Source organism: Impatiens glandulifera, chromosome 4, assembly GCF_907164915.1.
Source record: "Impatiens glandulifera chromosome 4, dImpGla2.1, whole genome shotgun sequence".
NCBI classification, from domain to species: Eukaryota; Viridiplantae; Streptophyta; class Magnoliopsida; order Ericales; family Balsaminaceae; genus Impatiens; species Impatiens glandulifera.
Genome location: NC_061865.1, coordinates 43,125,792 through 43,141,136, shown reverse-complemented (window position 1 = coordinate 43,141,136; position 15,345 = coordinate 43,125,792).

Here is a 15,345-nt window from a genome sequence, read left to right as displayed (position 1 = left end):
GTTAAGAATGTATTTTTGAAAAACTAAATTTGTATATCTTGAAATTTGAACCTAATCTTAAGATTGTTAAAATAATTTTATTATTTTGTGTATGTATATATATATTGTATTTAATATTTATTAGTAATTAGTTAATTTTTATATTAATTAATAAATTATTTATTCTCATAAATAAAATATTATATATATAAATATATGATAAGAGAAAAAATGTATGATAAAAAAAAATTTTATTTATATAAAATTAATGATGAAATATAATATTGTATAATATATATATAAGGTAACTACATTTAATATATATATATATATATATATATATATATATATATATATATATATATATATATATTAAATGTAGTTACCTTATATATATTATACTATATTATAAAAGATAAAATGTATTTATATTAAAATTAATGATGAAATATTATATAGTATAATACATATAAGGTAACTACATTTAATATATATATATATATATATATATATATATATATATATATATATATATATAATTAATGAGGGAGAAATAATTAGAAAAAAAAATAGTTATAATTATTTATAAATTATAAAAACTTTATATATATATATATATATATTGAAGTGTTATTATATATATATATATATATATATATGAGAAATGATTAGGTGAGGGAATTTGGTGAGGGAATGACTTGGCATAATCTTATTCGCTGAAAAAATCAAATAATTTCTCTCTTTCCTCCCACTTTTACATTTTCCTACCATTGAAGGTGATGCCAAGTCATTCTCTCATCAAATTCCCTCACCAAATTCCTTCTCTCTATCACTCTTCTATATATATATATATATTTATTGATAAGACAATATATATTTTATATAATTAGTGATAAAAAAAATATAAAATTAATAATGAAAAAAGTTATATAATATATATAGTAGACCTTTTATAAAGTAATAACGTTGGATCAGCTAAAAAATATTATATTATCGAAATATTATTGAATCGATAAAGTAATAATTTATTATTTTACTTGTATTGTAATAAAATATAATTTTATTTAATATTGTTTAATTTTAAAATTCAAATTATATATAGTGGTGTTCATTTATTGTATAAGTGGTTAAAGTATAATCAATTATAAAACTTTTTTTATTCTTTAAGTCAATTAATATGATAATGGTGTAATATCTTATGTTGTAAGATTATTTTCATCTCAAAATATTCATCTTCAAGTACATATTTACAGTACATAATATTCTACAACTATTCTATTTTCTTTCTTCTCTTCTACTATTTGTAAGATAAAGAAATCATTGAGGGTCTTATAGGAAACAATCAAGATGAAGAAAATGAAGATGATAGTCGTGTTTTGGAGTATGTTTCTCGCAAAGAACCTATTAGAGCAGCAATAAAACTTATTGATTTTCTCTTACAATATCATAGAAACACTCCACAACTTCATAAAGTTTTACAAAAAGTGAGGGATGAGATTCAAATGGATATAAATTTTTCATATAAAACAGACAACAGTGAACACATATTTCACTAAGGCACTCTGAATTATTTAAAAAAATAGTATATTATTATTTTATATAATAGTTGGGACCTATATGCGTCAAAAATTATATTAATTAATAAATTTATCGAAATAATTACTTTAGTTATTCAGACCGAGTCGGTACTATAAGAATTTATTACTTTATCGATGTTATAATTTTATCGAATATTATTTTATCGAGAGTATATTGTATATATTTTTCACTAATTATATAAAATATATATTTTTCCATTCCAAATTTTTATATTTATATGTAATATTATATAATTATTTTATTTATATATATATATATATATATATATATTAAGAAAAAATAAAGTTAATTAAGAAATGGAGAGTAGGGGAGAGAAATATATATATATATATATATATATATATATATATATATATATATATATATATCCAATTATCTTATCGGGTCGAATTTGGGTCATTTTGATCATATATGCTCGAACTTGTAAATGAGCCCTATGAAGTTCAAACTTACATTTATTTGACCAAATAATGCTTTTTTTTAAGGAACCAACGGTTCGATTTGTTGTGTCTTATGTGTCATTTTATTTTATTTTATTTTATATTACCACATCATTTTTTTTCTACATATTTAGATAATTTATATTTCTATCCTGCATCTCTTTCAAAATTCAAATTCTATGGCACTTTGAATTTGATGCCCAGCGACGAACCAGCATTCATTGAAGTCGATGTGAACCTACTTTCGAAGCCTACAAAATACTTTGCCTTGCTGAATTCACTAAACTGGACGACATTTTTCAGAGGAAGAGGAGTATTCGATAGCTATATTTTCCTAATCTTCTACCTACATACTAAACTATGAGAGATGAAGTTCAAGTGAAGGCTTCTTTGTTTTAGCCTCAATGAATGACAAATCGATTCAGATAGACCAAATTTCATTGGATTGTTTTCCCTTAGCATCCCATAATGGCTTATATTTCTAATTATTACAAGCATGGTTGTGAAGTCGGTAAGAATTCACAGGTAAAGATCATTCATTGAATTTGAATTTCTGAGATATTCCTGTGGAATAATGTCATTAGTTCTTATGCAAAGCTCAATCTTCTTACTGATGAAGACACAATTTGAGGCAATTCGTACGAAGAATGGGGAATCGGTGGATGATTTCGCCATGAAATTGTCCATCGTGACTGGTATCCGCTCGTTGGGAGAGAAAGTGGAGGAGATCTCCGTCGTCAAGAAGTTCCTTAGAGCCTTACCACAAATATACATGCAGATCGTTACAGCGATCGAGCAATTTGGTGACCTCAAGAATATGACCATCGAGGAGATCGTCGGTCGTCTCAAAGTCCACGAGAAGAGACTTCACGGTTATGAAGACCAAGAGGAGGAGCACATATTGCTCACGCATGATGAATGGATGTCACGAATGAAGAAAAATGGAGAAGCCGATTTTTCTTCTGGATCGTCGAGTCGCAGAGGCAACGGTAGAGATAATCGAGGTTGTTGCAAAGGGTAAGGTCAAGGACGAGGTTATGCAAAAAGCTCACCTCAATAAGAAGATATCAAGCCCCGCAAAGACAAGAGCACAATGAAGTGTTATGCTTTTCAAAAGTATGGACACTACGCGTCTAAGTGCCCTAACAATAGGTTTGACGATGAGGTAAACCTCACTAATTTCTATGACGAGGAGCCAACATTAATGAGAGGAGAAGAAAAACCATGAAGAGTTCATGCAAGAACCGTCAAAGGAGGAACCAGAGGTGGTGGTGTTCAATGAAGAGAAAGTCATAGAGAAAATCTTCGCAAGTGGCGATGAGTGTAATCACACCGATATGTGGTACCTTGAAAATGGAGCAAGCAACCATATGAAGAGCCATCGAGAGAAGCTCAATGAGCTCGACGAGAAAATTACCGAAAATGTGAAGTTCGAAGACGGAAGCAAGGCGCACAAGTTTCTTAATCCAACTTGTGGAAAAAACTATGTGAGCAGAGATGACGTGTTCGAGGAGGAGAAGAAGTGGGAGTAGTGCAACGATAACAACAAGTTCGTACAAAATACAAGGGAGTTCGGAATCCTACGAGATGTCTACGCGGAGGCACCACTAGTAGAGATAGATCTTGATGAATTTTTGTTACTCATAACCGACGAACCAACAACATATCACGAGGCGGTAGTTGAAGAGTCGTGGAATGAGGCCATGAACAAAGAGCTCGAGCCTATCAGGAAGAACAAGACATGGGACCTCACCGATTTACCATCCGGTCACAAGACTATCAGGTTAAAGTGGGTTTTCAAGTTCAAAAGAGACAGCGAATGCAACATCCTCAAGCACAAAGCGAGATTGGTAGCAAAAGGCTATGTGCATAAGCAATGTGTTGACTTTGAAGAGACATTTGTACCAGTGGCAAAACTTGACACGGTTAGGTTAATTCTTGTCATCGCAGCTCACCGTGGATGGGAGATTCACCATTTGGATGTCAAATCAGCATTTCTCAATGGTGACATCGAAGAAGAAGTCTATGTCGCCCAACCTGAAGGCTTCATCATCAAGAATAAAGAGCACAAGCTGTACAGGTTATACAGGGCTCTCTACGGACTACGTCAAGCACCAAGGGTGTGAAACACTTGCCTCAACAAGATAATGATGAGTCTTGGTTTTGTGAAGTGTTCTCAATAGCAAGCTGTGTACACGAGAAACCATAGAGAAGAAGTACTCATTGTTGGCGTATACGTCGACGACTTGATTGTGACATGATCAAGAATCAAGGGTGTTGAGGAGTTCAAAAACCAGATGATGAAGGAGTTCGAGATGAGTGATCTCGGGCTACTCTCGTACTATCTTGGTATCAAGGTGGACCAAGCATCGATGTGAAACAAGAAACTTATGCGAAGAAGGTGTTGAAATAGTTTGTAATGGAGGATTGTAACTCGAGTAATTATCCAATGGAAGCAAAGTTGCAGCTCGAAAAGGATGTTGAAGGAAGCATAGTGGATCCGAAGGAGTATAGGCATATCATCGGGTGTCTAAGGTACTTGACGCACACTCGACCCGATATCTCCTATGCAGTTAGCATAGTGAGTCGATACATGGAGAACCCTACCACTCTATACCAACAGACAGTAAAACACATTCTTCGTTACGTGAAGGGAACGACGAGTTATGGGATTCAGTTAAGAAGAGGACGAGAAGTTGAAGAACTCGTTGGTTTTACTGACAGCGACCTAGCTGGTGACACAGACGACAGAAAAAGTACTAGAGGGATGGTCTTTTATCTCAACGGGAATCTGATCATGTGGCAATCTCAGAAGAAACGAACTGTTGTTTTATCTTCATGTGAGGCGGAGTTTATGGAAACTACTGCAGCGAGGTGCTCGGATGCGAGCCGAGGCCGGTAACCCTCTATGTTGACAACATGTCCGCAATAGCATTAATGAAGAACCCGATGTTTCATGGACGTAGCAAACACATCAACACTCGGTTCCATTTTATCCGTGAATGCGTCGAGAATCGACAGATCGTTGTAGAGTTTGTAAGCACTAGAGAGCAGCGTGCAGACATTCTCACTAAGGCACTAGCAAGAGTCAAATTTGCAGAGATGCGAAAGCTGCTCGGTGTGAAGAATCTCGAACCAAATCAAGCTTATGGGGGAGATTGTGAGTTTAAGCATTGATTGTCAGAAAATTGAAAATTGTAGGCCTTTATTGTTGTTAGTGTATATAATATAATAATATATATTATTATATTATATAATATAATATATTATATTCTTATATTGTCTTTTATACCATTAAGGTATATTTAATTATTAATGAGCTTGGGCCTGTATGTATAAGCAATTTAGGGTTCTAAGTTAATTACTCCTATATAAGGATTGTTTGTAAAGGTTGAATACACAACACTTAAGATTTTCAAAACTTTTTTCTTCTTTAACAAATATCTATTTTCCAGAGTTTCATATCTTTATAGTTGTTCTTAGAAAGATTCAATAGTCAAAGACAGCAACTGATGCACACCGAGTGTTCGATCAAATTCCATATTTAAATCTTTGCTCCTAGAACACCATCATTTATGTATATTCCATGTCCGGCAAACTCCGTGAGATGCGTGATATCTTTACTCGAATACTAGGAGAGATGGAGTGCGTGATATCTTTACTCGAATACTAGGAGAGATGGAGTTTCCTGGAACGCAATTATACCTAGGGTATGCGTCTTCCAGTTTGACTAGTACAAGATCATGTTGAAAAATGGTTCCACTAGTAGAAAAATGACTATTAAAGACGGCGAAAACTGTCGCTAAAAGCCTTAATGCCGACGTTAATAATTATTAACGTTGGGGAACAAAGTCGTCGTTCGTCGACACTACAAAACTCGACATTAATATTTTTTATTATTAACCACGGCTTTAGGGGAGGAAGTTGTGGTTAATAATATTATTATTAATCACGGCGTTCTCCTAAAGTCGTGGTTAATAATACAGTATTATTAACCACGACATTCTAGCAAAGTCGTGGTTAATAATATAGTATTATTAACCACGGCATTCTCCTAAAGTCGTGGTTAATAATACAGTATTATTAACCACGGCGTCTCCTAAGGTTGTGGTTAATAATACTGCATTATTAACCACGGCTTTAGGAGAACGTCGTGGTTAATAATTTTTAAAAAATTTAAAAAGCCACGGTTATTATTTTATTTTCACAAAACCTGTTTCAAATGTTTTTACAAAAAAAAGACAATTAATAAATCAAATTAAATCCAAATTCGATAAAATCCTAAAATAGTAATACAAAAATCTTAAATCATATTGTAATGTGAATCACTGATTGGGGGAGGAGGGGGATTATTCCTAGACATGAACGCCTCAAAAGTCTCTTGTTGTGCGCGCACCTGCTCCTAGATATCGTTAATCCTTTACTCTTGTGCCTCATTTTGTGCTTCCTGTTGTGCGTGTATCATATTCAATTCTTCTCGCAAAATCCTATTCTCCTCCCTCAGCGTTTAATTGTCTTTAGACGTGTGATATTATCAATCTTGGACAAAAATTGAATAAACCCCTACCAGCATAAGAACAAATGATTACTTCTAAACAAGCCAAAAAAAGACTAATAAAGCTAGTTAATAAACAAGTAAATTGACTTTAGCTTTATTGATGTAGACCCATTCTTTGAAATAATAAGGCAGACCAACTCTCCTACATACTCCAAACTGAATGTGGGAAGCCACTACTACTAAAACCCCTCTAACTTTTATATAAATTAAAGGGAAAAAAAGAAGCCAGCCAGACAAAATATAAATATGATATTTTATCTATGAATCATTCAAGAAAGAGTGAACCAGTTTTCTTTTACCAAATATATCGCCTGTCAGTTGAAGTAGACTATGTCATTATCAGTCTTGATGCACTCTGTATATGAGACCTAATGGACAAGTCAGTAAACCACATATGGCAAATAAAAGACTATTTAAAAAATGGTAATCTAATTATCAATGCAGATAAGATAATTGTGATATATAATGAAAGTTTCATTCAAACCATAATCATAAGAGGCTGTGATACAACCAAGTATGTACAACTCATGTCATTTGTGGTAATGTATCCAGAAAATGACTAAACTTAATGGACATTTAGCCTCTTTCCTCACATTTGGTACGAAATTAAATCCCCATTTGCAAGTAAGCCTTTCCTCCCAATCATATATTTCTCAATGAATTTTTATAATCTCATGGAAAAGTTCAAAGTCATCTCATATGGATTAAAAATGAACTCAGTAGGTTGTTAGACATTCGCCACAGAAACAAACAAAGAAATAGATTCACATCACAAACGGAGGATTAATTCATTCATTTGTAACTCGATTCGAAATCTCCTAAGATAAAACCTAATATATATAATCAGCCACTCAAATTAATAGGGAAAGTAAAACAATCGTTTCTTAGAATCAACAGATTCAATGAAGCAAGTAAAATGCAGAATGAACTCTAAATCTATACTCAATTAAAGGAAATTTTTACAAATCAAAAAGAGACATTTGGAATTCACCATTGAATCATTGAATCCTACCTCATATCATATCATTTTTTTATTATCTTATTAATTATTAATTATGCGTTTTACAAAAAAAAATTAATATATAACACATGAGAGATTGATGATCATTGAGAAAATTATGTAAGGAACGTGTTAAGTGAATGCAGGATTTGATTTCTCCTTAATAATCAATAATTTGAAATTTGTCGATTATTAAAAACGACGTTATCATAAATCCGTGATTAATAATATTTATTAGTGTGGGCGTTACATAAACGACAATAATATTAATCACAGTTTTATGATAACAGCATCCTTAATAATCAATCATTTAAAAGGATTATTAAGGACGGCATTATCATGAAATCGTGATTAATAAATAGTTTATTAATCACGGCTTTATGTTATCGCCGTGGTTATTAATTTTCTCTAAAAAAGGCGGGAAGAAACTACTTTTAGCCACGACGTTCATCATAAAACCGTGAATAATAATAATGACGAGAGTGTGGCGGGAAAGCCAAAGCATTAGCCACGGCGAACACAATGAAAGTCGTGGTTAATAATATTCATTAGTGTTGGCGTTACATAACCGACACTAATAATAATTATTAACTACGGCGTATAGATCGCCGACACTAATAAAAATTATTAACCACGGCGAATGATCGTCGTGGTTAACGTTGGTCGTTAAAAATACTTTTTATACTAGTGTCCTGAATATTTGAATCGTATTACTTTCTCAACTATGATCATTTTATCATATAGACGAAGGTTATTGATTTAGGCAAGAAGATAACAGATTCATGGGCAGATTGTGAGATGTGGATTTAAATCTATGTTTCCACCGGCAGTTTGCTGGTGGATATATATGCAAAAGTTGATTTAATAAATGATGCACAGATGGTGTTCATGAATATCCTTATTTATTTTGAAGAATTATGAATGGAGAGAGAATTTGTGGATAGAGGGAGATGCATGATTGAAATATAGAAATATAAATTATCTAAACTATGTAGAAAAAATAATTGGTAATACAAAATTAAATAAAAGAAAATGACACTTAGGACACAACATAGCCTCGTATGGCTCTACAAGGAGACTTGGAGCCCTATTATATATATATATATATATATATATATATATATATATATATATATATATATATTAGGATAAAAAATTACTTAAGTGGATTATTGTGGTGCTTGGTCACGTTGATTATTGTGGTGAGTTTAAATTTTAAGCATGATAAGATAGATAGATAAGAAACTACAATAAAATTTATTTGCAGTTACCCTTATGCCAACCCATATTAAGTATGGGTATAAATTAAAAAGAAAAAAACTTTTGTCAACTTTTATACATATACAACCACCTTTATTTTTTATATATATAAACTTTGTTTAAAATTTTATAATTTAACTATTCTAAATTTTAATATATTTTTATGTTTATTTGTAAACTTTAGAATATTTTATTTCATTATTTTAATGTTTTTTAAATTAAATTTAACTGAAAAATTTTATTAACATTAAATTTAATTATTATTTTTTATGTGACATAATTTTTAAATTTTTTATAGCATTGTTAAATTTTTTATTAATATCTATCTTTTATTTAACTATTATTTAAATTTAATTAAATTACAAATAAAAAATAATATAAACTAAAAGTAAATTAATTAAACATTATATTATACTTAATAATAAAAATTAAACTTGTATATTTTTAAAATTTCGAATTAGTGTTTAGATATGTAGAAAAGCACAAGACTAATTATTTTTTTATTTATTTTTGTTGAAGAGACCCATTCATTTTCTAACCCAATCAGTTTTTCTCCCCCATTCATCTCTCTTTCTATCTATGCAAAATATTCATCTCAATCAAATCTTCTATCTCTAACAATCTTCACATCACATCACTCTTCTACCTACGGTAATTATTTAATCTCCTTATCAACTTCTTCAATTTCGACATTCTTCCCATTCTATATCTATATAAATTGCATTCCATTTGCACATGCGGATCAATCACGGTCGTATACTCTAGAGTTATATTGTTGTTGTGTTTTCATGTGATGAGAGAACTCGCCCTCCATATGAGGCTGGATTTTATGTTAATAATGTTGGAAGACAAATTTTATGCATCATGTTCTATTTATTTGAATGTATTTAACGATTATATTGAATGTATTCGATTTTGTTGGTTATTTTAAAGTAGAAAAGAGATGAAGGATAACTTAATAATTTTCATTAAATTAAAACCATTGAAATACTACTAAATGACTAGATAGTGGAACTAAAAAGTAAGGAAATACATGGACATGATCTACTAGAAACCACCCACTAAACCACTAAATAAAACTGAATTACTAAAAATAAGGGAAAATAACATAAGTCAAGCAAACTTCAACACTACTCCTTGCTTGAGTTGCTGTAGATGTCAAGTTTCTCCCTTAGGAACTCAAACTTGTTCTTTGGTAAGGCCTTAGTGAATATATCTGCTAACTGAAACTCAGTCTTGAAATACTTTAACTTAATAGATCCCTCTTTTTGCACTTCCCTAAGAAAGAACAATTTGATGTTGAAATGTTTGGTCTTTCCATGAAAACCAGGATTGTTTGAGATAGAAATTATATCTTGGTTTTCAACAAACACCTCTATACAATCTTCTTGTCTCAAACTCAGATCAATTAGCACTTTCCTCAGCCATAGCAGCAGCAGTAGCAGCAATGAACTCTACTTCTACTGTGGATTGTGCAATTATCTCATGCTTCTTACAGCACCATGAGAACACTCCTGAACCAAAACTAAAACAATAGTCTGAAGTACTTCTCATATCATCAATAAATCCATCACAATCACTGTCTGAATAACCCTACAAAGAACACTTCAGACTTGTACAGAACTTAATGCCAAAGTCTGGTGTTCCTCTAACATATCTAAGAACCCTCCTAGCTGCTCTAAAATGAGTTTCAGTTGCACATTTAGTAAATCTCGACAAAAGACTTACATCATGCAGTATATCAAGTCTGGTTATTGTCAAGTACATGAGACATCCAACCAACCTTCTATAGAGAGCCTCATCAACTTTATCAGTTTCATCATTCTTGTTTAGTTTCTCCTTATGACACATAGGAGTAGGAATAGTTTTGCAATCCTTCATTTTGAACTTCTTTAAGATCTCATTGGCATACTTTTTCTAGTAAATGAAGATCTCATCAATTTTCTACATAATTTCCATCCCAAAGAAATATGTCATCTCTCCTAAATCTGTCATCTCAAAAGAACTTTGCATATCCCTTTTAAACTCTTCAACAAGCTTAGCATTGCTTCTTGTTACTAACAGGTCATCAACATATAAAGAGATGACAACAAAATTGATTTCATCACCTTTAACATAAAGAGTTGTTTCACTTAGGCTTTTTTTGAATCCCAACTCCATCAAATACTTATCAATTCTTATGTACCAGGAACTTGGAGCCTGTTTCAGTCTATACAAGGCTTTATTGAGCAGGTAGACTTCATCTTCATGCCCTTTCATAACAAACCCTTCAGGTTGCTCAACATAAATCTCCTCTTCAAGAACTCCATTCATAAATGCAGATTTAATATCAAGCTGATACACTTTCCAACCCTTTTGAGCAGCCAAAGCAAGTAGCAATCTGATGGTATCTAATCTAACTACAGGAGCAAATGTTTCAGAAAAATCAACACCAAAAATCTGAGCATACCCTTTAACAACAAGCCTTGCTTTTTATTTGTTAATGGAGCCATTTGCATTCAGTTTAGTTCTAAACACCCACTTCACTCCTATCACATTTCTGTCCTTTGGCCTCTTTACAAGCTTCCAAGTATGATTCTTCTCGATCATAGTGATCTCCTCTTTCATTGCAGCTCTCTATTTTGGATTCTTTTCAGCTTCCCAATAGTCTGCAAGTTCAAGGACTGCAACATTGCAACTTTGGTAGATATTAGAGAGCAATCTTGTTCCCTTCACTAGTTCATCATCCACCAACTCTTCTTCATTTAGTTGAGGATATGGAGTTGGTTCTACTTCTGCCCAATTACAATTGTCATTCTCCATGAAGTGCACATCTCGACTTATCATAAACTTTTAGGTTTGAGGCTGAAAATTCGATAAGCCTTTGAAACTGTGTTGTGCCCCACAAAGATTCCAACTTCAGCTTTTTTATATAGCTTATCTCTCTTGATCTGTGGTATATAAAAATAACACAAACACCCAAATACTTTAAGGTTTTTCACAGAAGGCTTGTAACTATACCATGCCTCAAATGGTGTCCTTCCTTCCACAGCCTTAGTTGGTAGCCTGTTGAGTAGAAATATTGCAGTGTTTGCAGCCTCTACCCAGTACTTCTTTGGCAAGTCTTTCACATGAAGCATACACCTTTCCATCTCCATGATAGTACGATTCTTCCTCTCACTCACTCCATTCTGTTGAGGAGTGTACGGGGATGTCCGTTGGTGTTGAATCCCAGCTTCTTCACAAAACTGATTGAATTGTTCTGAGGTGTACTCCTTGCCATTAGTAGACCTTAAGACCTGAATCTCGCAGACACTTTGAGCTTCTATCCACTATTTGAATCTCAAAAACACACCAGCAACTTCAGACTTGAACTTGAGAAAATAGATCCAACACATCCTTGTATAGTCATCAATGAAAACTATGTAATACTTACTCCCATTCAATGAAGGAGTTCTGTGAGGCCTAGCAAGGTCTGTGTGGATCAATTTTAGCCTCTCAGTTTCTCTCTAGGTTGCTGGCTTGAAAGGAAGTCTTGATTGCTTCCTTAATTGACAAGACTTGCATTCTGGCAAGTTAGCTTCTAATTGAGGCAGCCCCTTTACAAACTCTTTCTTCTGCAAATTCAGTACTGCATTGTGATGGAAATGGCCCAGCCTTTTATGGAAAATCTCAGCTTGAGATATTGTAGATGAATAGGCTAGTTGCTCCTCCTTTAATGAATCTAGTTCAAAGCTTTTCCCTTTCATGCTGACTTTGAACACATTCACCCCATCTGCATCTTTTATTAGGCACTCTTTTCCCTCAAAGATTACCTTTAAACCTCTTTCGAGTAGCTGACTAACACTTAATAAATTTTGATTGATGTTGGGCACAAATAACACATCTTTAATTAACTTAGTATTTTAGGAACTTCCTACTACCATAGTTCTTTTTCTCTTGACTGCAATGTACTCTCCATTGCCAATTTTGACTTTGGAGTTGAATGATGTGTCTAGTTCTTTGAAGAAGCCTCGATCAAATCTCATGTGATTGGTGCAGCCACTAGCCACAAGCTAGTTATTACTTGAGCTATTTTCTGAAAAACAAGTTGCCACAAAGAGCTGCTCCTCATGGTCTATAACTTGAGCCACATTCTTTGTTGAAGGTTCACTTGAGTCATATCCTTCTGTTGCAGATTACTTTTGCAAATTTTCTGGTGATGCCCTATCATATGACACTTCTCACAATGCACATCTAGCCTCCTCCAGCATCTAAAAGGTGCATAACCTTTCTTCTCACAATACTTACAAGGAGGAAAGTCTGGTTTAGAACTTCTATTTGTGCTTGGAGAATTTTAACATGCACTTTCTTTCTTGCTTTTCCAGTTCTTCTTCTATTTTTCACTTTGGCTTGACTGTACTTTTGTTGGCAATGATCCTTCTACAAACCCTTCATTCCTGATCAATCTTCTATGTTCTTGTGTCTGAAAGGAACTTAAGATTTCTACAAGACTCACTTTTGACAGGTCTTTAGTGTTCTCTGATGAGGAAATGGTAGCCTCAAACCTTTCAGGAACAGTTACCAACACCTTTTGAACCAATCTGGAATCAGAAAATTCGGTGCCAAGCAATCTTACCTTGTTGACAATTGTGAGTAATCTTTTCATTTCCTTCATACTCTTCTTTAAGAAAATTCCAGACCTTAAAGGCTGATTTATGGTCATTATCCTGATGAAAATCTCAGATGGCATAGCAACAAACAGAGTAGCCCTTACCTTTGACTTCATTGTCTTCTTCTCCTTGTGATTCTTTATCTATGTCAGTGTTGGGTTAGCTTGTAATTCTTCTCCTTTTGATTCTTCATCTATGCCAGTGTTTTGAGGAATTTTCTCAGTCCGGTTTCAGTCAATGGGTAGAGGATCATGACCCTTGATCTTGGGTCTTGGATTGATTCAAAGTTGACGACAAAGGAGTTTCTGAATTAAGCATTCATCTTTGAAGATTTGAGAGAGACACTAGTCTTGGTTTTTAGAGAGAGAGGGACATATAGTTGTGATTTGATTTGTGAGAGGGTAGGTTCCTTATATAGGGAAGCGGTTACAAAGCATTTAATGAGAATGTTTCAAAATATCTAACTGTTACGTGTTGTCAATATTCTCACATTAAATGTTTGTTATATTTTCAAGGGAATATTTTTGAGAAGGTACGATGTAGGCTGGCCATCCTATCCAGACTAGTCACGTCTTTTGGGGAAAGAACATATCTTTTCCCAATGTTGATTTTGAAAAATATTCGGTTTTTGAATGACTTTTAGGCTTGAACATGTGAAAAGAAGCGGCTTCTCCCTAAGAGGATGTCGTTTTGACCGAAATAAGAGTTGATTTCATTAATTGAGATCCCTAACCGATATTACAGTAAAATTATCGGTTTGAGATTAAAAACAGATAGATCCTAGATTTAATGGTGGTATGGACCAATTGCTAGAACCTTCTTTGCCTTGGATTTGTTCCATCGGTCAATTTGTTCTTGGATCCTCTCTTTTGTTAGCAACTGGTTTGTATGAAGAGTGATACTCGAGCCACGATGGGTGTTGAGATCATTGAACAAAGCGCTTAGTTGTGGAGCATAGCCGATTTTCTTGGAGATGATCAGCTCCTTTAGGTTGTCAAAGATAATCCGAGACCAGTTTACCGGAGTTCCTTCGGTGATGGCGACCATCATTTCGAAGATTTATTGGGTGTAAGATTGAATCTTATCCTTGGTCAGAATGGACTTACCCAGAATCTCGCTAAGAATCTAGTATTCATGTGCAAGGAGGCTCTTGGGTCCCCATGTATTAATCGGGATCATAGAGCTAGAGAAATGGTGGCGCATCTCGTCGATGACCACTAGAGAGCAGGTGAGATCGGTGAAGCCTTCAGTAGGCAGCTCGCAAGCTAATGTGAACTCTATCTCACTAAAAAGAAATGATTTTCCGTGAACTTGAACAAAGATGATATCTCGGTGTATCACCCTTGCGGTTTCGAAGAATTCATTGACTACATTATAGTCAATGGCATAGCGGTTTTCAAGGAATCTCCTAAGGCCAGAGCTTTCGAGAGCTCAAAAAATAAATTGGACTTCATTGTCCTCAGATTGAGAAACCGATTCAAAATCGGCTAGTAGGACTTTCTTAGAGAGAGGGCAAGGTATTTTGCTTGATGATTTTGCTTAAGTGTGTTTTTGTGATGAATAGTGTTTTGAGATAGGATTAGATGTGTTGCTTAAATAGCCACGGGATGGTTAGCATATACATTGATTTCATCTTTGTAATTATGGTAGAGTTAACGTGTTTAGGTATATAATGGTTATTTCCAATGAGAAAGTAATGATGAATAAAGATTTTCATTATGTCTTAAAGATATTTGGAAGGAATGTTAGTCTTTCTATTTTAGTGATAGACGTGTGTCTTCACTTTGATTGAAGTTTAGACTGTTTTTATATGCAAAGGGTAATCATCAAAGCATGCATGACAACAGCGTCCATCCATCCCAAGTTTAGCCGAAAATT